Below are 27,554 nucleotides of genomic sequence, written 5' to 3'. Positions count from 1 at the left end.
GTTATTTTGGGATGAGGAAAACATACTTGGGTCTTTTTGAAAGTTGTGGTCTTCAAAATCTTTTCACTTTCCCCCACATTCCATTCTGGCTTAGATTAATGGCTAACCAAAACAAACCAAAACAAAACAAAACAAAACTCTCCCAAGTGTTACATTTAGTTGATTGTTGATGTCCTAGAGGGAAAACATATAATTAATGATAATTAGTTATGGAGGCTTTTCTTTTAAAGAATATTTAAACCATGACTCAATGCTCCTATTAGGCAGAGTTGCTCATACGTATTACATTTTTATTTTGTTTCCTTTACTTTTATGAAAGAGCTAGAATCTGGTTTAAAGGCTCAAAATAATGTTTTAGATAGAAATAAAAATTCTCATTTCTTAAGCTCTGTGTTATATGTGATTACTGTTCTGGGACAGTTGAATTTGCTGAAAGCTTAAGATTGTCATTCCAAAGATATGGAAAAGAGAATTTTAAAGAGACTGAATAGTTAGTGACTTAGATATAGCTTAAAATTTTGGAAGTTTATTTGACTTTAGAGTTCCATTGAATTTAAGATGTTTCCTTCTTTTGGAGATATCAATAAGGTATTTGGGAACCTGATAAGTTTAGATTTTCTAGACCATTGAATAATAATAGTAAATGTTACCTATGTGTACTTAATTTGTGCAAGGCACAGTTTCATGAATATTATGTGGATTGTCTCATGTTCTCTTTAAAATAACCCTGTAAGGTAGCACTGAGGTAACTGAAGTGCCCAAAGGTTAACTTGGTAGTTTACAGATAATTGGAGAATTAAGATACAAACCAAGTCAGTCTCAGTACCAGTACTGTGTTCTTAAAATACAATGCCATCCTGCCTTCCTGGAAGAATTCTTAATTTAAGAATGAAAAGGTTTTAACTCATCCTATTTTTGTAAGTAAATAACTGTGTTATGACTTTGGTCAAAACACGTGACCCAGCCCTGGCTGGTGTGGCTCAGTAAATTGAGCACTAGCCTGCGAACTATAGTGTCATCTGTTCAATTCCCAGTCAGGGCACATGCCTCGGTTACGGGCCAGGTCCCATGCAGGGGGAGCTCAAGAAGCAACCACACATAGATGTTTCTCTCCTTCTCTTTCTTCCTCCCTTCCCCCCTCTAAAAATAAAAATAAAAATAAATCTTTAAAAAAACAAAACAAAACAAAAAGACCTAAAATTTCTGATCTATACAATGAGGGTTTGGGAGTAAATGGTTTTTTCAAGTGTTTTTTTTTCCTTTCTTTTGGCAAGGGTGAGTCCTCCTGCTGAAGTCATTTTTCTTTTGGTGGCTGTCAGCATGGCTTTGGCTCACCTGTAATTTCATAGTTTAGCAGAGCCAGTAGACCATCAAGTCTGTTTCATTCTACCAGCCAAGAAGGAGCGGGTGGCTCTGGGAGAAGCTGTTTGTCAGTGATAACCCAGATAACTTCGCATAGCTTAACAACAGCTCTCCCTGGGCATATGGTATGTTTAGAGGCTAATCACTGCCTCCTCTGTGAGCAGTTCAATTTTTGTTTTACACAAGCCTGGTGAATATAAAAATAGACATAAATTTTAAAAAACAGAATCAATAACCTAAGATTTTATCTCCTCTTTTTTTGGTTAAAGACTGTTTTTTGCTAAAAATACTCCTTTGGTTGCTTAGAGGTTTAAGATAGAAGAGGTAGAAAAAAGATGCTTGATAATGTGGTTGCTATGCAACTATTTTATAATTCTATGGTTTTCTACCATAGTAGTTGATATGGAGGGGGTGATCAGGTATGCTCATGAAGTGGCCACACGAAGGGTATTTTTCACAGTTCAGAGCCAAAGTCTGAGACTTGGAGTTGGAGAACATATAGATAAGAAAGAAATGCCACAAATTACAAAGACGCCCATTTAAATCAAGAATATGGTATTACACAGTTGGGTGAGCAGAGGCACACCAAAAATGGCCTTCGCTGCATGGAAGGGAGATATACACATTGGTCCTTTAGAGCAAGATTTCCTCTAATAATTCAGGGGAGATGGGGAGAAAAAGAAGCTAAAAGTATGGTATGCATTACTCTGATTTAATAAACATTGCTAATTTAATCTTTATAGCAATTTTGTAAGGTAGGGTGCTACCAATCTCATTGTATAAACAAGAAAACAGAGACTTAACCAATGTTCAGTAACTTGCTCAAAACCACATTGTAATGGGAGTAACTATGGGATATAAACAGAAAATTTTTAGTTAAAATCCGGTGTTTTTCTCATTACATTATGTTTGGTAGGTGATCACTCACACTTATTGTTTCTATTAGTTATCTTTTTTATGAATTCCACAGAGAAAGACTATTCTGTTGTGATTTTTTCTTTTATTTTTACTAAATATCAGGAATTTAACTCTGACCCTTCCTGGTGAGCTTACTGAATTTCAGAACAGGCTACATATTGATTTTATTGCATATATTGAGGTGTTTTTTTTTACATAAATGATTTCCTCAAAGTATCACATTAACTTAAACAGGGAAATCATGCATAGTCTAAGAAATAAGACAGTTACGTGTTACCTAAGTGGTCTTTACAATTTAGTCATTCCCATCTCTAACTAATGGGATGAAGGCCAAGATGACTGTCCCCACTGAGGGAACCTTCAGAGTGTCTGCTCACAACCTGTCCAAGGAACAGGTAGAGATATCTTTTGGTATGTGTGTTGTTATGCTTTTTGGAGTGAGAATATGGAAGGAACCCAATTATTTAAATTCATAGAGCTAGAGCTAGGTAGGTATGATATTACAAAGAACATAGTGTGCTCTAATCTAGTGTCACAATAATAATGATATTGCTGGTTTATCACATTGTATAAAGCCTATAGCTTTCACATACCCCAACTCAGTTCATTCTCACTACCTTTTAGTGATGCAAACAGGACATGTTAATTCCCCCCATATCCCCAATTTTATAGAAAATTCTATTTAAAAATTCTTAAAATCAAAGGAAATTAGCCCTAGAGGTATTAGGTGACTTATCAGAGGTTCCCATAGGGGCAAGAGGGAGAGGTAACAATCAGCTTTATATTTGGGTTTTTCTTTGTCCCTTTGCTGTCCCTTCGTCCCTTTGGTGTTCAACACACCTTCACTCTCCTTCTTTCTCATTTGCAGCTTACTTCTCCCAGAGGAAATACAAAATAAATTCTGGAAATACTTCACATACTTATAAAATCATACTTTAAAAAAAGAGTTATCTCATTTTGGTGAGGAAGAAAGTTGTCTTTTAAAAAAAGGATATAAGAAAATAAAGAAAGAATTTCTAGTTGTTTCAACTATGTTGTAGTTCTTTCACACTTATTATTTTATTTGAATAGATTCCTGGCTTTGAACTTATGATACAACTAAAAGAATCAATAAAAAGAGAAAGAAAGAGAGGTTGTAGGGTATAGGATCAAAAATAAAGGGAATTTTTTTTCCTACTTTTTCCACCCACTTGGACTTAACTCAAAAGAGCCAAATAATTTACTCCAAATTAGAGCTGTGACACACTAGAACTAGTATATTTAGTCAGAATTTTCCTGAACATACAGTTATCCTTCACTAGAAGAATTATATTAGTTATAATCAATTTATTGAATTACTTATAATCCATCATCAAATGTACAAAACTTATTTGGCAGTGTTTGGGAAATCTCTTTACGGATGCTCTACCGAGAAATGTGAAAAATCATTTTTCTCAATGATTGTTGAAGTTTTTATTGGCCTCCTCCTGCCTTTCCAAGGGAACCCCACTTCTGCTGCCTCAGAAATGCCTCAGAAACACCTCAGAACTTTGGTGTGATTGACCTCAGACACCACTTTGCCATCCACAATCCTACAGGTGGTCTTTTGTTTTCTTTTTTCTTGTTTACATATTTCTTTTTATTTTTATATTTTTTAATTGTATTTTTTTCATTACCATTAAAGTGGCTGTTGTCCAGGGCATCACCAAGATTGAAGTCCTCCCTTTCTTCCAGTAGGCGACGTACTCAACCTCCAGCTTGACCTTGATGTTCAGCAGTGCCTCTGCTCCTGAGCCTCGTGCTGCCCCTCTGCCCGGGTCTGAGCCAGCTCTGACTCCAAGTGCAGCAGGATCCCGTTGAGCTCTTATTTCAGTGGTCTGTGAGGTGACTACTGTGGTGCTCTCCTCAGTCTGCCGGGACCAGTACTTATCTAGCTCCTCTTGTTTCTTCTGAAGCAGCTGATCATACTGGGCCTGGCTGTCTGCCATGATCTTGTTGAGATCCTAAGATTTGGGGGCGTCCAACTCCACAGTCAGCCCAGAGCTGGCAGTCTGGTTTTATAGACCATTTACTTCCTCCTTGTGGTTCTTCTTCATTCACGAAGACCAGCTTCTCCTTGAGAGCCTCAGCCTTGTCCCCAGATACAGCTGAGTGATATTGTGTCATCAGTGACCTTTCAGAGCCCATTGATGTCATTCTCCACAGACTGGTGTATGGCCAGCTCCATCTCATATTTGAGTCTGAAGTCATCAGCAGCAAGGGGGGCATCGTCTCTCTATAGAATGACACAGGCATTATCCAAAGAATTTGCAAAGATATGAGTCCTCAAGGCCTCGATGATCTTGAAATATTGTCCCCAGTCTCTGACCTAGGGTCCCTTCTTTTCCAGATGTTCCCAGATTTTGCTCTCCAGATCAGATTATCAGCCTCCAGTCTTCTCTCCCTTTCCAGATAAGAGGCCACTTGGTCATTCAGGCATTTTATAGTCTCCTTCTTGCCAGGGTGCCCCTTAAGCCTGTCAGACCCCCAGCCATCCCCACAGCCAGGCCCCTGGACCCCCAGCTGCTCTGCACACTGGTGGAGTGGGACACAGAGATCTGGGAGTCCAGGTCCCCAGTGCCTGCATAGACACTGCCATGTGGCTGGTCGGCCAGACCCAGTGGCTGGGTAACTGTACTGAGCCCAGGGTCTGGTAGTTTGTGGAGAAGCTGGGGTGAGTGCTTAAGCTCATTCAGGGAGGAAGGTGAGAAGATAAGACTCAGATTTAAGCAGCTATCTAAAAAATCATTTTGATAGCGAAACTATTTAAAAATACAAGCTTTGGGATTTATGGCAATGATGCTGTTTATGGCTCATCTTATCTTTACTCTATATAATTAACTTTCAGATTTGCTTCTTTCAAACTGACCTTTTTGTTTCTCTTGTCTCTACCTCTCTCACTCCCTACTCTTTCTTTCTTTTTTTTTGTTATCTGTAAAATGTAATATATGATTAAATATATGATGTAATATATGATATTTCAAATCAATGGGGAAAATAAGGCTTATTCAAAAAGTAAGGTGCATGGACCACTATTACTTGAAATAAAACAAATATAGAGCCCTATTTCACACATTATACAAGAAATATTCAGGTAAATTAAAAATCAATATGTAAAATCTAAGGAGTTTTCAGAGAAAATACAGAATAATATTTTTCTTACCCTGAAGTATTCAAACCCAGAAGCTATAAAGTAAAATATTGACAATATGATTCTATTAAACGTTTAAGACTATATAGTAATATACATTAAAAAAGTTAAAGGACAAGTAATAGAATAGGAAAGTATTTGCCACACATATAAAAAAGGGATAACAGTTTTTTGGGTTTTTTTTAGGAAAAAAAATGTACAAACCTTTAATCAGAAAATGGATAAGGAATACCAAGAAGTCATTTAAAGCTTTTTAAAAATAATAGAAATAGGCAAGAAATATACAAAAACAGGTTTAGTTTCAACAAATAAGAAAGGAACAATTAAAATAACACATCATTGTCACAATCAGATTAATATGTATTAAAAATATTGGTAATATAAAGTGTTGGTGACTGTGAAAGGAATTGGATATTCATAGATCTTTTTCTTCATCTTAAAGCAGTCCCTTTGACATATTTTGCAATGCTGGTTTGGTGAAGGTGTATTCTTTTAGCCTTCTTTTGTCTGGGAAACTCCTTATTTTGCCTTCCATTTTAACTGAGAGCTTTGCTGGGTAGAGCAGTCTTGGTTGCAGGCCTTTGCTTTTCAGTACTTGAAATATTTCTTGCCATTCCCATCTGGCTTGTACTGTTTCTGTTGAGAAGTCAGCTCCTAGCTGTACTGGGGCTCCCTTATATGTTACTACCTCTTATTCCCTTGCTTCTTTTAGGAGTCTCTGTTTGTCTTTGATATTTTCCCTTTTAATGATGATGTGTCTTGGAGTGGACCTCATTGGGTTCCTCTTGAATGGGACCCTCTGTGCTTCCTGGACTTGTGTGACTTTTTCTTTTCTCAAATTAGAGAAGTTTTCCATCATTACTTTTTCAAACAGGTTCTCTATTTTTTCCTCATCCTCTTCTCCTTCTAGTATCCCTACTATACAGATATTATTACACTTAAGGTTGTCCTGCATTTCCCTCAACACCTTTTCATTCTTTTTTAGTCTTTTTCATTTTCTTGCTCTTTCTGGGAGCTTTTTTTCTGTCTTATCCTCTGCTCTCTGATTCAATCCTCAGCTTCATCTAGCCTGCTTTTGATTCCTTCTACTGTGTTCTTCAATTCAGAAATTGTATTCTTCACCTCCTCTTGTCTCTCATTAATAGTTTCCATGTCCTTTTTCATGCTGATGAAGTTTGCAGTAAGTTCCTCATAGTTTCCCTGTAGTTTTTTGTAATTCTCTCTGAGCTCACTGGGCTCATTGAGCTTCCTTAGAACCGTTGTTTGGAACTCAGTATCTGATAGTTTACTTGCCTCTATTTCATTTAGTTCTCTTTCTGGGGATTCCTCCTTTCCCTTCGATTGGGGGGTGTTTCTTTGTCTTCCCATTATTTGTGAGACTCTTCTTTTTTGCTTCTGCTTCTTAAATTGATCTGTCTTGACTTCCTGCCTTTGCGGTGTGAACTTCTATGGTAGGAGACCACTGTTTTTTCTTTCTGAATCTGTCTCTGATGATGTCAGATGTTGACCCTGCCTGACCTTAGGCAGTCTGTTCAAGACTTCCAGGAATCTACTGTCTGTGGCTTTCTCATTCAGCTGTTAATCTAGTCACTCTGTACTCAGCAGGCTGGCTTAGACACCACAGGGTGGGGCAGAGTCCCTCCTGAGGTCAGGGTTCTTGGGTCCTTTCATGCTGTTGCCACTCAAGAGAGTGGCCTGCCTGAGCAAGATGGCTACTGCCATATGGGGGATGAGTCAGGACCAGAATCCTGCCAGCTTCTCTCTCAGTTCTCTCCCCAAAGCCTCTTTCCCCAGTCTCTCCTTAGGTGTCTCAAACCCACTCTGCCCCTGCCTGTGCCAGAGACCACGGTAAGTGGCTGCAAATAAAATTTATGCGTTGGCCCTTTAAATGGCCCTTTGCGTCTCTAGTCGCCTGTCTCTGGCAGAGAGCAAACCCTGCCACTTTTTGCAGCTGGTTGTTATCTGTGTACTTTTTGGGCTCTGGTGCTGTGGAGTGGAGATCCCTGTTTATGGTTTTCATGCCGCTCTTCTCAGGGGGCTTGAACTCTCCCTTTCAATATCCTCCTGGTGCTGCTGCCCATGGGCACTCCACCCACCTTCTCAAGTCTCTACCACACTCCTTACCAATTAGGTTGTGCTAAAGCTGATTCTTCTGTCTGTCCAAGGTAATAAGGCTCCTCTCTCCCTATTGTTCAGCTGTTTGTTCCAGGTGGTTTCTCCATGATTTAGTTGTAATTCCAGATTGGTCCTGGGAGTAGGTCAGTGTGACTTCCACTCACTCCTCTACCATCTCGATTCCTCTTTTTTTTTTCTTTTTAGGGAAAGGATGCCATAACACTATCAACCATGATGAATAAGAGAAGGAAAAAGTGAGAATAGTAGGTTTTTTAAAGTTAAAAAATGGTAATTTTATGCATTACTGTCTAAAGAGGATAAAGTAGCATAAATCCTTGTAAAACTAAGAAAATTTACAATTACCTATACCCTAAGATGACACACTAAAAAGTAGATTTGAAATTATTCATGTGTAGTTTATTTCCTACTCCATATCCTTCCACATTCTTATTTTTCTTTAGTTAAAAGAATTGAAATAATGTATTCTTCATAGATAATTATTTTTTAGGTCAAAAATTTAAAAGGCAGAAAATGAAGACCAATAATCCCTATTCCCAAGCACCAGGTTCTGTTTCATTTCCCAGAGGCAACCACTGTTAGTTTGTTGTTGTACATTTTGTGGTTGCATTTATACCTATTTATAGTAATTATTTACCTTAGTTCCTTGCTTCATGTATCTGCTATGAGGTATGCGGAATTTAGTTTACTTGCACTTCCACTTTCTAAATTATAGTATCAGCATTAGTTCTTCTTGAAATAATATATTTGAACTCCCTACTTCTATTTACTTGTGCAATGTTAGCTACCTTCTGCCATGAAAGATGAAGAACTTCGTACACTTACCCTATCTATCCTTCCTGCTTTCTTCTTTGATTATCTTTAGTTTTATTATTTTACATTGTGTATCAATTATATTTTTACTGCGATATAATTATTATTCATATACTCATATTGCAATTATGGTTTATTTGGCTTCAATTTGTAGAAAGCATGGAAGACTTAATTAACTGTAGAACTCATAGTGTAGTGTGTGATTGGAATCAAACAAAAAAAGAAACACAGTCGTGTCACTGAAATTTTGCCACTTGACGGAAAATCTTCATTTGTCTAAATATAATGGACCCTCTTAATATTTCTAGCTTCCTTCACTTCTTTTGAATAACATGTAGGGGCTGGCATTTGTTAGGTACCAATTTGTTTGGTTTTGGGGATATATATTTTATGATTGTATTGTCCAGCCTGGATTATTGTCATTTATGATATATTGGTTGTATGTTCTTTATGTTTTTACATGTAAAAAACCCCCTAATTTTTGCTCATATCTGATTGATAATTTGGGTAGGGAATTCTATGTTCACACAATTTTTCTCAGAACCTATCTGAGCATACTTACACGAACTCTGGCCTCTTAATTCTTTTACTTCTCCAATGACCTTGTCCTCCACATCATGCTAATCGCTCACTTCTGTGGCCTTAGCTTAGACAATGTCAAAATGAACTTTTCCCTGTCATAATCTCAGACATCCCACTCTACCACTGCCACCCTCTTTCTAGCTAAAAATCTGTACCCAAAATTTCCTCAGCCCCAAATGGACCTCCACTCTACAGATTCTACCACATTTTCACTGTCCATCATTTCTGCCTTCACTTCTCATTACCCGCTTTAGAGTCTATGGTCTATAGTAATATAATATATTCCTTGCCTTGCTTTCCTTTTAGTTATTTTTGGCAAAACCCTATTTATATTTCAAACTGAACTCATTTCTATTCACTGCCTGTCCCCAAGCAGCTGAATGTGGCTGGAGAAAAAAATCACATAATCATTCTAATTATTATCACATTAAATTCATGACCACCCATTCCAAGAGGATCTCTGTATGGCACCACAATCAACTACATTTCCTCAGTTAACTACTCCTGCTCTTCCAGTTTCCCAAATTGCCCTTTATCCCCTTTGTTTCTCTTTATAAACTTTCAACTCCCTTTGTATGCCCCACTTTCAGATGGTTACTGTGTGGATGACACTTTTTATTTTTCAGCACATTTGTGTTTTATGGTTTTGAAACCACTTACCTCTGCTTTGGTGGGGGAAGAGAATAGATCAATATACTACTCTCTTCTATTCATTACTTTTATCTTTTCATTAGTTTTCATATTTCAGAAAGTACTCCATTTTCTTATGAAAATTATTCAGCATATATATTTTTGCCATAACTTTTGAGGGTCACAAACTGCACTGTTTTTATAAAATCCCTGATTTTACTTTATGAATATAATGGGAAATGCTAGATAGAAGAATCCTAAATAACAACAAGAAGAATATATAGATGCTTTATTTATTTACCAAACATTTACTGAGTGTCATCCAAATCACAGACATATGAAAACTCTGAGATGTAGAGATAACTGAGCAACAAGAAAAAGTCCCATCTCAAAGCCCAGTAAGAACATCTCAATCTAGTACATCAGAGCATTCATACTTAACCACTGGTGCAGTGATAGTGGAAGTGAGAACAGTCTTATATGTTGAATAGCAATAAAATTATGAGAAAGATTTTTAAAGATATACAGGGTTAAATAAGGTTGTTGAGAAAATTGGAGGAAACACCTGAGAATGAGGTTAATTATCTTTTACTAGAACTTTGGGTTTATGTTAAACTCTTTAAAAATACATAAGGGATAAAGTAAGTGATACTCTAGTGGTCTAAAAACATGTCCACACATTATGGCACTCACTTGCTTTCAGAGGTGGAGCCTAATTTTCCTCCCCTTGAGCCAGCCTTATTGGCTGCCTTGCAACAACTAGAAAGTGGTGGATGTGACTGTGTGTGTCTTCTGAGTCTAGGTCATAAAAGACTTTGCAGGTAGGACTTGATTCCATCCTGGATCATTTGCTCCGGGGAGACTAGCCACCTGCTGTACCATGAGGACACCCAAGTCTGTGACTAGGGCCATGTGGAAACTGAGGCCTCCTGCCAAAAACCAGCAACAACACGGCAGCCATGTGAGTGGGCCCCCTTGGAAGTGGAAGTTCCAGCCCAGCCAAGCCTTCAGATGACTGCAGCTCTCTCATCTCTGACTGCAGCCTCCTAAGAGCCCCCAAGCCAGACTGCCCAGCAAACCTGTTCCCAAATTTGCTGGCCCATAGAAGCTGTAAAGATTTATCTTTACTGTTTTAAGTTATTAAGTTCTAAGCTAATTTGTTTTCCTACAGTAAATAACTGTATCTAGATTGAGTTTTGTTAGATCAGGAATTGAAAAAAAGGAAATAAAAATCAAATTCTGGTAAATAGTAAATCCCAAATAGTAAATTCCAAAAGGGTAGGATACTAGTTTTTTTAATATTATAATTACTTCATTTATTATTTTTTCTGGGTGCAATTAATTATGAAAAAAAACACTTAACTATTAATGAAAGAACAAGAAATAATTTTTATTCAAAAAAGGAAATCACAATTTTATTATGTTTTAGATAAAACTGCATTATATAACCTGTTTTGAACACCTTCTCACAAATTTGTTGTTAGTGTATGTTAATATATACTCTTATAAGATTATTAAGCTGCTGACTAAAAGTACTTCAATAAACAACCTCCATGAAAGAGTTTTTACTTTATGAACAATGGATAGACTTGTCATTTGTGCAATATACCTACTATGAAATAGAATTGTTTTCATGATGAGTATTTGTGTAACTTTCCTTACCAATAACTGTAGAGATAGAAGTAGAAGCCCAACTCCCAAATTAGACTCCTCCTAATCCATCTCTTCCCAACTAAGATAACTGTGAAGTGTATGTGGATGCATGAGGAGATATCAGAATATGGACCATTGCAGGACTGGGTGGTTTTCTAAAGGACCTGGACAATCATCAACTTCAGTTTTGTAATAAAGTACATGGATTTTTTTCTTAAAGGGATTTGTACAAGGAAGCGGTTTAACATTTTTTTGTTGTTGTTAGAAATGATACATACCTATGTAGGTTCTTATTTGTTATATTTTAAATGGACTACTGAGTAAACATACTTTCCTACTTGGGATTCCTACAAAGACTATGAAAGAATTTTCTGAAGAGGTTTTAAGAGCATTACAAAAGTCCATTATAAGAAAAATATGAGACATTAAGGACAACTAGTTGAAATACCTGCATTAAAAAAAGCAATGTTGTTTGATAATTGTGAAATTATTATTTTGACCACGATTTCTTTAGATAATTTAAATAATTTCACATAAAATATATATGTATATATTTATCTCATGGAAACAATATCAAAGACAAGTCAGATATGAAAGACAAGAAGTCATTCTAAAAACAGTAGCAACATGAAGCAGAAATGAAGGAAGGCTTATTGATTGAACTAAAAGAAGCGCAAGCATTTTTTAGAAGAAACATTGGGAGTTTTAATGTCAAAGTAGGAAGAAAGTAAAAGATAATGTAATATACTTACATTCAATTATTCTAAAAGGTGGAACTCAGAGAAAGATGTCAAATTTAGTTGTGTCTAGATTACAAAGTATGACTGAGTCCTCCAAAAATAAAATGAGGTTTGTAAAGTCAACGCTGTGTAATAGTTAAGACCATGGCCTCTGGAGCCCAGTGCTGGGGTTTGAGCCTCAGCAGTTGTTGTTACTATTTTTCAGCCTCTGTGCCTTAGTTTCCTGATCTATAAAACAGAAATAATAAGAAAAGGATTTCATAAGATTGTGGAAAGGATTGAGATAAAAATGTATAAAGGATTGAGATACAATATATAAATATGTATAAATGTATATATTATATAGTATCTAAATATATAATAAACACTTTATAATATGAGCTACTTTTATAATGTTACTGATATTAACAACACTAATAATAATTAATAATAATAATATAAAAGGCAAGTCCTCAAGGAACAAACTAGAATGACATACCTGAAAGAACTCAGATCTAAAAATCTATTGAGTGTTGTCCTCTCACAGCAGAACAGAGAGAGAGTTAGTGTTGGGTCAACTCATCTCCTGCAGGATTAAAGGAGGTAACCTGTTGCAAGGCCCGGTGGCCCAGGTCAAGGGCAGAAAGAGACTCCTGTGCTAAGACTGAGAAGAAAATGGAATTAGATTAAAAAAGAATATTGAGTTTTAATTTTTTTTAAATTTAAAGTTACAACTGAAGGAGACTTGACTTTTGGACTTCATTTTCTTTCTGGGAATTTGATATTGGGAACAGAAAGTTTATTTTCAAAATTGGAGCTGAGTATATTATTCTAGTTTATAACCAATCTCTGGTAAGTATTTGAAGGATAGTGGTTGAGCATATTTTGAAATAGAAAAGAAAACAAATATTTTGCTTGCCGGGGTGTCCAACTTGCAGCCCGCAGGCTGTGTGTGGTTCAGGATGGTTATGAATGTGGCCCAACAAAACCTTGTAAATTTACTTAAAACATTACAAGACTTTTTTTGTGGTTACGTGTCACAATGTATTTAATGTGTGGCCCAAGACAACTCTTCTTCCAGTGTGGCCCAGAGACACCAAAAGGTTGGACACCCCTGGGGGTTTACCATGTCTGTAGAGTTAAATAATTAATATCTCATTCTGACCAACTTCAGAAATCACTGGGAAAAGTTGTTGACAGATTTTGAACAATGAGGTGACATTCCATGACTGAGATTTTTGAAGGCTTACCTTGGCAGGATGTGGAGAAAAGAATGTAAGGAGGCAGGGATAGAGGCAGGAAACCAAGTGGGCAGCTACTACAATAGTCCAGATAGAGAGATGGTGGTGAGAAGTCAGATTCAGAAGACATTTTACATGTAGAGTAACAGGTTTTCTGGTGATCAGGTGTGGTATGAGAGACAGAGATGAGCCTCAGTTGACTCTAAATACTGGATGTACCATTAGGTAAAAATCTTTGCTAAGTGTACTAGTTTGAACAGTATCTCCTAAAATCCACACCCATCTGGAACTTCAGAATGTAACCTTGTTTGGAAATAGGGTGTTTGTAGCTATAATCAAGTAATAATGAGACCATACTGGATTAGGATGAGTGCTAACCCAATGACTGACATCCTTATAAAAGAAGAAAATTTGGACACAAAGACACATACTTAAAGTGAAGACACCATATGAATCCTGAAGCAAAGGTTGGAGTGATGCAGCTATGGGGCAAGAAACACCAAGGATGGCCAGCAGCCACCAAAAGCTAGAAAGAGACAAAGAAATATTCTTCTCTAGAAGCTTCACAGAGAGCATAGCCCTGTTTGAGACAGCATAGCTACCTGGGCCCAGGAAAATGCCAGGTAGACAGGAAGCCAAGATAAGAGGAGGTGGTCAGAAGGAAGGAGGGATGAGCTGACCACAAAAATGTGACCACCCTTCCATTCTCTATTCAGAAATATAGTGGTCATTTTCTTAAAACGTGATTTTATCTCCCTTCTAACTGCTCGCTTAAACCTCTGGCCGGCATGTGCAGTTGATCAAGGTTTGACCACTACAGGACCTTGCTAGGGAGGAGTAATGAGCAGTCTGCCATCTTGCTCAGGCCCAGACCTTGTTACCAGGGGAGGCAGCTGGAGAAAAAAGTCACCGACTCAGAAATGGGAAATTCCAGAGGCCCACCTTTTTCAAAAAGCTTGCCTTTCAGGATAGCTCATTTTGCTCCCAGCTTATAAAAAAGCAGCCAAGCAGAGCCAGCTCAGAGGGTTTTCCTTGCCTTTGTGCTGCTTCTCTTGTGCGTGAGCATAAGCTCAATAAAATCTGTCTAGAAATTTCTTTAGGGTTTGCTTTCAATTTCTATCTTGGGGAACCCAAGAACCTCAAAGCCAGTAACATGTTGACACATTAATTTCAGAATTCTAGGCTTCAGAACTGAGAGAGAATAAATTTCTGTTTTTTTTTTTTTTTTTTTTTAACCACCTAGTTTGTGGTAATTTGTTAAGGCAATCTTAGGAAACAAATACACTAATTGGGGTGAATAATGGAACTTTGTTTTAATTGCTTTCCTCAAGGGCTAAGAACATATTCCCAAGTGTGCTGAGCATTAGTTCCTGTTTTTAATTTTCTTTCCATACCCTTAGACTTTTTTTTTTTAATTTTATTTTAATTTATTTTTTCAAATACATTAGTCTCTGCCAACCCCCACCACTTTCCCTTGCCCCCTCCCTCCTTCCCTCCCTCAGCTCTTCCCCTTTGGTTCTGTCCATGAGCTTGCTTATATGTTCCTTGACTTTCCCTTTCCCTCCCTTAGACTTCTTACTGATTGGTGACTTTGTGTGTTCTTAATGGTTTGTATGCGATCTTTTATAAGACTTGTTTAAACTCAAGTTTACATTTCCTATAATGTAGTAAAATAGTCTTTTTCAAACATTTCAGGTGTTCTGTTCTTTATTTAAGTGCAGATTTTCCAAAGAAAAGACATGAATATATTGAAAAGGAATTTTAACGAAAGATTTTTTTAAAACCCCAGTGCTCATTTAATCTGCATGTTACAATATTGGAATGCATAATTGCAAAGGTATTGCTTTCAGTAAAACTAGAAAAAAAAGATTATTATGGGATATGTATTCTTTCATACACTAAACTGGTAGATAAATTTTACCTGTTCATAGAAAAAGCCAGGCTGTTTTTATGCTTCGGTTGTATATGCATACAAGAGGCAGAGGAGAAGCGGTGACTTCAAAATTATTGGCTTCAAATAAGAACTGAATCGAAACAGAGAATTTTGGTAATGAACTCTGAATTTAATAAACTATATATAAATTTTTCATAAGTAGTACATGATATTCATTTTAATGGCATGTAATTTCTTTAAAAAGTTGCTGTTTAATGTTTAAGTGTGAAGATTGTTTACAGTTTTTCTGATTATCTGCATTAAGCTAGAATGGGTTTGAGCTACTTACTCATTAAGCAAATTAAACTTTAACAAGTTAAACTTTCAAGAGTATGCCTTTGTAAGTATCCTTGTGTCTTATCTGCATTCATATGCTGTTCCCAAATTAAGTGTAAGCTTCCCAATCAAATACGAAACCCAAAATCATCGGCCATACTTAGCTACTTCTTTGTATAGGAAATAACAATTTTTAGATAATGTTCTAAAAGATACAGATGTGTTATAAAAGGTTACTTGTAAATTGACACTGTTGAGAAAAATTATTTAAAACCTAATGCTAAAGCAAAAATGTCACTGAGTTTGCTTTTCTACTATACTAAAGCACTATTTAATTAGCCTGTTTAAGGACATTTAGAGATTGTACCTTTTGTTTGACTTACTCTTTACCGTTTATTGGACCCAGATTCTGCAACATTAGATATCACTTTGTCAAAAATTGTTAAACTGCAAATTATTTTCATCTGGTAGAGAAACAAATGGTGTCTTTCTAGTAGAAAATATACCCCAAAAGTTATGGTTTTATTACCATGAATGATATTAATCAAAGTCCTTTTTAGGCTTCTTTTACAAAATTCAGGCTGGGTAGATGAGGTCTGTCCAGAAAGTATCCAGGCACGCAATGTGAAAAATAGAGACATTTATTGAACAAGATACAAGAAATATTGTACATAAGACAATGGTGCCTCAGTCCCCTTCAAAGTAGGCATCTTAGGACCTCACACAGTTCTCCCAATCGCTGTCAGCTGCCCATCATATTTTCCTGAATCTCATTAACAGTCTGAAATCTCTTCCTTTTCAAAAGTGCTTTTAGTTTTGAGAAAAGCCAGAAGTTGCAGGGGACCAAATCTGTGCTGTAGAGGGGCTGAGTCACGAGGGTGATTTGATGTTTTGCCAAAAAACTCTGCATGAGATGTGATGCATAAACAAGCGTGTTGTCATGATAAAGCTACCAGTCATCAGTTGCCTATAGCTGCGGCCTCCTGAATAATCTGAATAGTTTCCATGGAGAAATGTTCAGCTTAACGAAAAATCTGATGAAGATTCCCTGCTGTACTTGCTCAGGCATTTTTAATGAGACGGCCACACAGTACACATGCTCACTCAACAGCATCCATCACCCCCACTGACTAGTACCATGAAGTTGTTGTTCCTGCATGCACATTCCAGTCCACTCTCTTTGGCTGCCAAGTTACACTGATGTTGCATAAACCATTCTTGTTATGTTAACAATGGCTGGGCTTTTCCAGACAGACTTCATAAACAGCAGAATTTATGTTTCACAGTCCTGCAGTCTGAGAGTCTGAGATCAGGTTTATCAGCGTCGTTGAGTGAGGGCTCTCTTCCAAGTCACAATGGCAGAAGTGGCTAGGGATCTCTCTAGAGCCTCTTTCATAAAAGTTAATCCTGCGCATGAAGGTTCCACCCTCACAACTAAAACACCTTACAAAAGCCCATACTGTCACCTTTGGGGCTTGAGATTTCTACATATGAATTTTGGGAGGACAAAAAGCATTCGGACTATATAATCAGTATTTTAAAATCTAACTTAGCAATCTTTTTTCAGTGTTCTTTCTTCCTTTGACTGTACCTACTAGACTTGCCTTTCCTCCTTGGAAACAGTTTTAGCATTTTTCCTGTTCCATAATTAAGCAGTTAAGTATCTTGGAACTATGCTCACTATTTATTTTTGATAGTTTTATTTTTAACTCTATGAGATTCATATTTTAATCAAAATGAGAAGCTAGGAATAATATATATTGTGGTTAAGTTTCAACCACCCTCCAAATAAATTTAGTTCATGATGTACCTAGTATAAAATACAGTTAAATTTTAGAAAATCAAACTGTTGAAGTGACACTAATTTCAACATAATAATAAGGAATTTTACCTTAATTATCTTTTTGATGACAAGCATACTTGATTAGAGGATGAGAAGAAAGGGGAGAAAGAAAAGATTTATAGTTACCTATTCCAAAAGGGCATTTTACATGTGTTCAATACTTTTAGACATTTGATCCCACTTTTAAATCAACACCCGATGACAAGTTTCCACTGATATTTTTAGAGAGAGAGGGAGTGAGAGAGAAACATTTGTTTGGTTGCCTCCTGTGCATGCCCCAACCAGGAGTTGAACCTGTAGCCTAGACACATGCCCTGACTGGGAATGGAACCAGCAACCCTTCAGTGCACGAAGAAGTGCTCCAACCAAGCCATACAGCGAGGGTGATCCCATTAGTTTCCTTGATGTGTGTATATTCTGAGCATGACTTATAATTTTCAATCACAGACAGTGCCCCTGGTTACAAATATAAACTCCCTAGTATGAGGCAGGTGCTGGTCTTAACATTCCTGCTTTACAAACAAGAAACCAAAGTCTGTAATATTAATAACTAGTCTCATTCACAGTCATGAAACTAGAACTTGAGAAGCAGAGATTTGAACTTAGGCAGGTAGAGGCCAGAATTCGTCTACTTAATTTCATTGAAATGGAACTCCGAATAATCCTGGCTTTGCAGATACAGCTCATTCAACCTTGGCTGCCAGGAGGGAAAACTGAAGTCCAGGAGGGTTCAAGCAATTTGCTCAAGGTTAACTAGCTACTCAGTAGTGGTTGGCATGATTTTGTTAGTTCACAATTAAAAAAAAATAAAAGAAGGAACATTAAAGTCTAGGATATGGAGGGGGATGAGATCTAGTGATAACTGAGCAAAAGCTGTAATAGAGAAACTTCAGGGGAGAGGAAATTGTTAACTAAGGTGAGTGTGCAGATTGAAAAGTTGTCTCAGTTAGAAAAGACAGAATTGTGCATAAATAAAAGTAAGGAAATGATTGAATATAGAGATGAGGCTGAGGTGAAAAAACAATATTGTGAAAGCACCTTTCTGTAAAACAATTCTCTGGTAGAACAGATATTGTGTGACTATCTTAACCCAGTACAGCTGAGTTACTGTCTAGAGATGTTGCAGAGCTAAGACTAGGGACAAGTTAGCAGCGAGTAATAAAATTGGAAAACTGGGCTTCAGATCATCAATGAGTTTGGGTTATTTATACCTTTCCACAGCTATATTGCTATATTAAAGCACATGTTTTCATGAATACTGTTACTGATGATAAAATGTTAGTTTAATAATAGGTAATTTTTAAATTTCTTATTGCATAAACATTTTATTTTATAAATGGTCTTATTAGAGTCCAGTGTCTACCAAGCCAGTAATTGTAAATTGGTAGCAAGAAAAAATGCAGAGATTCCCAGCACAAGAAACCCAATCTAGTATTAACAATTCCAATTCCTTTATATCTACCTTTCCAGATTGAAATAAGTGCATTATTTCAATGCATTAAAATAAGTGAACTTATTGAAGGTTCTTATTCTAAGGAAAAACATGCTGAAGTATTTAGGAGTGAATTATATTTTCAACTTACTCTTAAAAGGTAAAAAAAAAAAAAATACCTGTGCACACATGAGATAGAAAAAGAGAGTGAATGTGGCAAAATGTTACCCATTTTTGATTACAGATGAAAGATATACAGTCGTTCATTGTACTATTCTTCAAATTCTTTATAAGCTTTATTTTTTAATACAGACAAAAACATTAAAAAAAAACCCCAACATATTGAGTACTTCTGTAATACTACTTCAGATTTTAGATTATGCTCTCTATCCAGCATTGTGGTCTTGAATGTTATTATTTTTAAATCAATGATTATTTCATAAAATTATCTTATTTTAAAACATTTTCTCATTTTGAAATATTCTTTATAATTTTGATAATAGCAATTTTTACTTTAACATTTATATGTTAGGAATTTTATTATCATTATATTATCAATACATTATTACTAGACTTCACGAGAATCCTGACAGGTAAATGCTATTGTTTCCATTTCTCAGGTAAGAAAAGAAGCTCAGCCACATTAAGTTTGCCCTCACTCACAAGCAACTATAAATGTGCGTGCTGTGATTTATGTCCCAGCATGTCAGAATCCAAATTTTGTCTTCTTTTTGTTATAGCACCAGCTTCCTATGCTAAGAGATTTGCTTGTACATGGATGGGCAGTGATCCTTTGGGGGAGAGCCCTTTTTTGCCAATTAAAACCTATTAAAACCAATACTGCAAAATAAACAGAAACAACTAGTTCTGTTGCATTTATCTGTATCTCAGTTATAAAAAGAAAGTTATCAAAATTCGAGTGCCCCTCTAAAATCCTCCTAATGCAGTTTTATTGCCTTATTTAATCAGCTTATCATAAGCAAGAGGTAGCTGATCAACTGCATATTTGATAGTACTATTTCAAAACATGTTTGTCATTTGGCTGTTTCTTCAAGTTCCTGAAATTTTCCACTTTAAAGTGTTTTTTTTTTTTTTTAATTTTTAAGTGGCACTTTTTTACCATAAGGCAAAGCATCAGTCATTTATTCAACAAATATTTATTGAGCTCTTGATAAGTGCTTAGCATACCATGCACACATTTTTACTGAAAATCCTGTTGCAGTTTTAACCACATTTTGCCTCTATTAACGATAGTTAACATTTCACAATTTTTTTTCTCATGATTTAAAAATTTTCTGGCACTAGCAAACCTCTTATAGGATAGTTATTTGGTAGACTATTTTAACATAATCATCTACCTATAAACTCTAAAGTAAACAAGTAAAAATGTTTATGTGTACAATTCAAAAAAATTCAAAGTTCTTGATGAAGCCCCTGGAATATTTTAAAATAAGGGATCTTTTTGACTTTGGGAAGATTTCATTATGGGAGGACAGATGAGATGATCCCTTGCAATTACATCTGATATGTGTGCTTAGGTGATTAATGGTGAGTGTAGAGATCTTTGTTAAGTTTTTAGGTTATTAGAGCAAATGGGTGGATATTTGCTTGAAATCTTGCTAATAAAGCTTGAAAACATGACTATATTTAAAATAAAAGAAACTTGTCTGTAATGGAAAATTTCCCCAAGTTCTGTTTGACAAATGAGATGCTGCCAAGATTCTTTTTAATACAATAGCCCCAGGGATTGTTGAGCTCTTTTCTTTACAGGTATTTATCACTTTTAACACACAATGAAGCTCAAAGAGTGAACTAATGTTTGCATTTACTTGCCCTCCCCACTTTGGGGCTTGAATTGTAAACTCTGCTTTAGGTGTGAGAATCTCCCTCCTTCTCTCCATTCTGTACAATCCAGAAGCACTTCAGGGAGTAACATTTTCAGTGGGTGAAACTGTGGAGGGAAATTTAAAGGCAAGCATTCACTCTAGAAGCAGAGCTGTGACAGATTTCACTTCCAGAGCTACAGTGGCTTTGTCAAGAGTAAGACAAACCTCAGAGGCCCAGCAAAAATTACTAAATAGGTATTTCTTTTAAGGCATGTCCCTCTCTACTTTTCCTTGCCCTTCATATCATAAGGGGGAAAAAACACCAAAAAAAACACCAAACTTTTTTACAGATGGGCTTTAAAGGCTACCACAGGTTTATCTATTTTTGTTTGCATGGTTAAATAATAGACTAATCATTGTGGGTAGGGAAGACTCTGGAAAAAGCTTCTTAAATGTTGGCTGTTGTTTTGTGAGCTTCTTCTGCTCCTTAAGGAAGCATGTTGGAGAGAAAGATCTCAAATGAGGTGCTGGGTTATGCCATTCTGCTTCCCACTTCTATTTGGGCTTCACCGGGTCCTGCCAGTAGGTGTACAGCTGGTAAAGATCTGCCTGCCAAGAGTCATAGGCTCTGAGGAAGATTCTAAATGCTTTTAGAGAGCTTTTGGGGATTTCCCCCTAGCTTTAGGAAATATTTTTATCCAAACAAAGGCCCTTAGTTTGGTCTTTGATCAAGAAGTGGAAAATACCTGAAGGGGATTACCTGCAGCCTCCAGTGGATTTCTTGTAAAAGGTAACTCTCATAGTCTCTTCAGAGTGCAAAGGCAACTCAGTAGAGGTCAGGTAAAGGAGGATAGAGGAGAGCAGTAGGAGTCACAATAGTCTTATTGGCTTTGATTTTGGGTACCTCTTGTGTCTTTAATTTTTCATTAGCCTTTTGCAATGAATATTTCAATGAAGCTGTATTAGAATCTTGAAGCCTTTTGGAAGTCTCTGCAGGCCAACTAAAATAGATATTCCATTCTGGTTGTTTGATTTGGAACCGTTGCCTTCAAGGGTACTTCTTTGGTAACAGTTTACCATATGGTAGATATCTGTAGCTTTCAGAACCATAGTTCTTAAAAATGAGCAGGTATGCTGGAAGGTGGAGCAAAATTCTTTGGAATTTGAGGTTTCTATTTCTTTAGTTAAGCCTTGGGTCTCTCAGAACCAAATAAACAGAAGAAGAATGTGCTTCTGGGTTGGGGATTTTGTGATGTTTTACAGTGTACCTCATTGCCTGAAGATTTTCTTGAGGTTGCCTCATGACCTAGTGGTGCTCTAACACATTGCATGACCAACTTATCCTAGCACAAGAGTCTTAGATTTAGGTGGCAAATGTTCTAACAACGTCTAGGTGCTCAACCCATGCTCACCAATTTTGCAGCTTTGGCTTCTAAGATTCTCACTAACAATATACTTATGACTTCATGCGCAAACTAGGAGAAACTTGCAGTAACCAAGGAAATGGAACAGTGGGCCCCAAAAGTAACCAAAGACATGGTACTGCAGACTGGTCAAGAACTAGGGACAGAAATTCCAGGTGGAACCACTTTCCAGCTCAAGGTGACCAGCTAAGCCCTAGATTGCAGCTCTGGACTACCAATGGCTAAGGACTGGTAGTCTGATAGAGACTTTTGTCAGTGTAGACTGCCCTGTTAACATTGGGCTAGAAAGCACACAAAAGCAAAGAGTTTGTACACAAAATGTGGAGTTCAGAACCAAGAGGAAGTTACTCAATGGCTTTCAGGGATGTTGAGAAAGACAGGTAACTCAGATGGCTCAGTGACTATTGATGCCTGAATTTCTCATTGTCTCCAAACATTTGAACCACTGGTACCACGAAAACTGTTAAAACACCAAAACTTAATTGAGTAAATTTTAAAGATCTTAGTGGTTTAAATCAGTGATTCATGACTTGGGTTTTAATCAGTGATCCAAGCTAGCAGATAGGAAGGAGCTCTGAAGAGGTATACAGTGTAAGAGACTTTACAGGCAGAATGGAGCAGGAAGAACTTTTACTATGCAAAAATAACAAATTGGTTATTATAAAGTTACTTCCTAATAGGGGATAGAAAGGCTCTATCAGGCAGATTACCTAATACTGATCAGGTGATTCCTGATTGATTGGTTTAATGCTTTATTTCTGGATGAATCTAAACAATAATTAAGTCTCAGTTTGGTGACATGGGCCTTAGCCTAAGTGACTCCAGGCTGAGTCTTATTTTTAACAGTGCTTAGTTGGCATTTAGATTGCATAATTTTAGAAAGTCTTGGAGAGTGGCCTTAGCTGTCATTGTCTCCCACATCTTGAAGTGGTGACATAAACATTTGACTTTTTGGTTTAGGGTTTTTTGTTTTCAGGAGTCTTAATAGAAATCCATGGAGGAGGTAAGGCATATAGTTGTTGCTCTTTTTACCTTAAAATATAAATCACTTCATGTGTTGAATCATTCAGGACTGCAAAAAGAGAATTAATTGATCAGACCTGAAGAGATTCCTTGGTAGGCATCATTTACCAGCCAAGGTGCAAATGAGGCCTCTGAATGCAGTAAGAAGAGATGGTTGGATAGAGAAATAAGTCCTAGTCTCAGCTCTGCTATTGCCAGTAGGGTATCCTTGGAAAAGTCACCTCACCTCTGGGGGGGGTCTCAATTCCTTAATTTTTAATAAAGGAATTGTATTAGAATGACTTCTAGGTTTCTGTATAGTCCTGAGTTTCCATCAAGTTTTTCCTCTCCTGTTGTAACACTCAGTGATGTGATGAAATCTACATGTGTCCTGTGTACACCTGTTATCATATTATAAACTTTGATTTTATCGTCTTTCATCCTTTCAGAGTATACATAGTCATAGGTGTTTTCTCATACAGAAGACAGTTTACTTCCTCTATTTAGTTGTGTGTTTGTCTCTCACCTTTTCAGATATGTTAAGTCATTTTTAAAGTTTCTTGACCCAGAACTTCTTTACTTTTTGCTGCCTGAAAGACCGGATGCCATGTTAAAGACACTATACAAAGCAAGCATCCTGTTTCATGGTTTGCTTCCTTCCTTAAAATAACTGCCACTTTATTCATGTTTTTGACCAAACAAAACAAAACAACAACCCTACACTGATATTTCAAGACCTAATGATGCTCCTGTCTTTGCTAAGGGATGATTTATAGTCATCGTCTAATTGGTAGAGTATGAATTATTTTTACCTCAGTAGGCCGTGCCGCATTTGTCTCTACTGAGTCTTATCTGATACTTAGTGCTTGGCTGCATTGCTCAGTGCTCATTGATAATATTCATGCTACCTTTATGTACTGCCATATTCTCAAGTAGAAAGCAGGAGGAATAGGTCTTCTTCCTCAAACTGAACACTGGCTTTTCATCTTTTTTTCCAACTTCACACTCAGAAGACAATCTCCGGAGTCTCTAGCATGTGTGTACAACCTGTGGCCCATGGCCCCATGCGGCCCAGGATGGCTATGAATGTGCCCCAACACAAAACCATAAATTTACTTAAAACATTATGAGAATTTTTTTTGGTGTGATTGCATGTTGCAATGTATTTATGTGTAGCCCAAGACAACTCCTCTTCTTCCAGTATGGCCCAGAGATGCCAAAAGGTTGGACACCACTACTCTAGAGGGACTGGGCCACAAGCAGGATTATATTGCCCAATGTAAGTTCTAGGATTTGAACATCAGATAGATACAGGATTAGTGAATGGGACCCATATTTTTGGAAATGTACTGAGGATTTTGTATGGATGGCTTTGGCTCTACTACATCAAACTCAAGAATCACAGATGGCTCCTGTCCCTGTCCTAAAGCATCTTCTATCATAGAGGTAAAAACTGTCTATAGTAGAAAGTGGGAGGGACACCTTTCATGAGGCCTTCATTAATTGAGTAAATATTTAGTGAATCCCTAATATGTTCTGAACATTTTTCTATTTGAACAAGCCTACATGGTACCTCCTCTTTTGGGGGCTTACAAATTAGCCAAGAGGGCAAACAGTAAACAAGTGATATAGTTCATATAAGGAGGAAGTTAGCTTTAAGAATTGAAGATATAGAGAAATTGAATTTGAGACAAGCAACAACAATAGGAAACCCGTACAGTAACCTTTAATTTTCAAAACAACAATGTATTAGTTTGCTATGGCTGCCATAAAAAATTACCACAGACTGGGTGACTTAAACAACAGAAACATGTTTTTCCCACTGTCCTGGAGGCTAGAAATCCCAGACCAAGGTGTTGACAGATATTTTTTCTGAGGCCTCACTTCTTGGCTTGCAGATGGTCGTCTTCTCACTCTGTCCTTACGTGGTTTTTCCTTTTTGTGCATATCCTTGGAGTCTCTTCATGTGTCCTATTCTCCTCTTCTAAAATTGGATTAGGGCCACCCATAACTATCTCATTTTAATTTAATTACCTCTTTAATGGTTCTGAAGAGTCACATTCTGTGATACTGGGGGTTAGGGCTTCAACAAATGTATGTATGGAACCGATGCCCAAATCAACCTGTCTCATACCCTGTAAGGTGGGGATAGTAATTATCTTCACAGATGAGACTCAGAGAGGTGAAATAACTTGCTTAGAATTAGAACTTTAAGAGCTATGCATGGTTTATTCTTAAATCATGATCATATTTAAGAATATAATTAACTGAGAAATTTAGGAGCTCAGAAACCAGCAAAACTGAGATGTGTTGTGCAGCTGAAAGCATATGGTATGGATTCAGATGGTCTGAAGTTCCTATGTATCTGCTTACAAGTTGTTTAAGGTTAAGACTGTTAGTCACACTGCATTTTTTTTATCCTCACCCCCGACCAAAAATGTCAATGCATTCTGAAATTTTCTGTTCTTTTGTATTTCATTTTTTTAAAATTCCTGGTAATAATCTCTTAAACTGATTGCCTGACACACTAATGGGCTATGGGCCACATTTGAAAATCATTTAGCTTCTGTGGCCCAACAATTAGTGATCCTAACTTAGAGTTTTGGTGTTCTATAAACTTCAATTACTTCAGTTACAGAGTTCAGTTAAAGACAACTCATAAGAAGGAAATTGAGTTCTCTTAATGAAAAAGCATGTACAGTACCATGTTTTAATTGTATTTTATGATCTGCTGAGGTCTGCTCACTGGTCCTCTCCTCCTGTGTCCTGACTGTTGGAGCAGGTACACAGGAATTAAGGGCAAGGTGATTGGATATCAGCTTTTTCATGACTCTCTCCCGACGTGGGTGAGTGCCTCCAGGTCTCCTATCTCCCATCGTGGCTTGAACTTAACCTTCTTGGCAAGGGTGAAAACTGTGAGAATTACAGGTTTCCTTCTCAGGTAGGATATGGCAAGTGACAATTACTACCTCAAAATAGGAAATGGATAGAACACTTGAAGTCTTGCAAGTGTGTGTGTGTGCACATACATGTTTGAGCACACAGACATGTATGCACATGCACAAGAGACAAGAGACAAGAGCAAAAAGTGAGTGAAGGATTAGATCAAATAAGTAAGAGTACTTATGGGCAATGACCTCTAGTACATTTACTTGGCCAGTAAGAAACTTGGGCCAGTAGATACCAGTCTGTCACCAATCTTCCCCATCAAGAAAATCTCTCTTCTTTTTTTGGGAAGGACCTAGCAGAAGGGTGGAGATTGATGGCAGCTTCCTCCCCAGCACATCTTCAAGGGAAGTTAAGCATGGAATGAAAATTTCTAACACTCCCTGAGAGGTTGGAACTATTGATGAGAGTATGTATTTTGTTACCTAAGAAAAGAATGTAGGGAGAGGAAGAAAAGAGCTTCTTGTACACTCTAGCATTTTTAGATGTGCTTTTATGTTGCCACAAAATTAAAGAAAATCTAAAGCTTTGTAAATCCAGAAATATCTAATTATCACAAAAAGTTAAAACACAGTGTGTTATGTCCCTATGGGGGATGTATCAGGCTCTCCTATATCCCAGGGATGGAGAGGTCTAATTTGAGAGAGCTCCTCTACAAATTCTGAAAACCCCCTTAAGTTCTTTTTCATCTGTTCTCCTCCACCTCCCCCACCCCCACCCAAATTGAGAGCCATGGGGAATAGTGCCAAGAATAAGCCCTTAGGGAATACTAATATTTGAGATAAGCAAATTAAGATAAAATAAAATACAAGTAGACCAAGAATATTGTAGGAAATTGGAGGAGTGCCCAGAGAGACTGGAGTGCTAGAAGCTAAAGGGTTAGGTTGATTCAAGATAGAGAAGTTAACAACATCAAATGCTGCTGATTGGTCAGTAATTTTAATAATATTATCATTTTTAATGACAATAATGTATTGGGTATTCTGTACATGTTATCTCATTTGATCTCTCAAGAACTGTATGAGGAAAAACTGAAGAGTAGAGGTGTTAAGTAGCTTGTGATTTTAATTCATGTCTGTTTGATTCCAAAGCATGTCCTCTTTCCATACTGTTCTGAGGTTGTTGTTGGTCTTGGAGAGGGTGGTTTTGGTACAATGTGGGGCACAGAAATCAGGGTACTCTGAAGTGACACACTGGTAATGAGATTTAAGGGAGGGTAGGCACAGGGCACTAAAATGTAAATGTGACAAAATATAAGAGAGATTAAACCAGAGTGGGGAAATAGAGTATGGCTCATGCTTTGTTTTGTTTATAAGATGCAGTTTTGGGTAGTGATTAAGATATATGGTCTTCATCCAGACTGCACGGGTTGGCACCCCAGGCATCCTGCTTATCAGCTGTGTGTTACTTAATTTGGTTCACCTCAGAGAGCATTTGTGAGGAGAAAAAGGGACCTGATACATGGAAAGTGCTTAAGAAGTGTCATTACTTTAAAAGTTTATATGCTGAGGAAATGAAGAGGAAAATTTTGTCAAAGCAAGAAAAAAAGAGATTGTGTTGTAGTTTGTCTTCAGCCAAAGACCAATCTGAATACACCTGTGGTTGAAGACTTCAAATTTATTGCTTTTGGCAGCAAAAGTGAATGCAAACCT

At 37.0% G+C, this 27,554-nt stretch overlaps 1 pseudogene; it reads right to left on the bottom strand.

The window, feature by feature from the left end:
* Positions 1-3,790: 3,790 nt before the first annotated feature.
* On the bottom strand, positions 3,791-25,832 carry LOC129085124 (keratin, type I cytoskeletal 18-like; annotated as a pseudogene).
* Positions 25,833-27,554: the final 1,722 nt, after the last annotated feature.

The sequence above is a fragment of the Pteronotus mesoamericanus genome, unplaced genomic scaffold, assembly GCF_021234165.1.
Source record: "Pteronotus mesoamericanus isolate MK-2021 breed Mesoamerican mustached bat unplaced genomic scaffold, CSHL_Meso_final scaffold_21, whole genome shotgun sequence".
NCBI lineage: Eukaryota > Metazoa > Chordata > Mammalia > Chiroptera > Mormoopidae > Pteronotus > Pteronotus mesoamericanus.
Note: the sequence above shows the minus strand (reverse complement) of the source record. Positions and strands in the feature narration are given on the sequence as shown.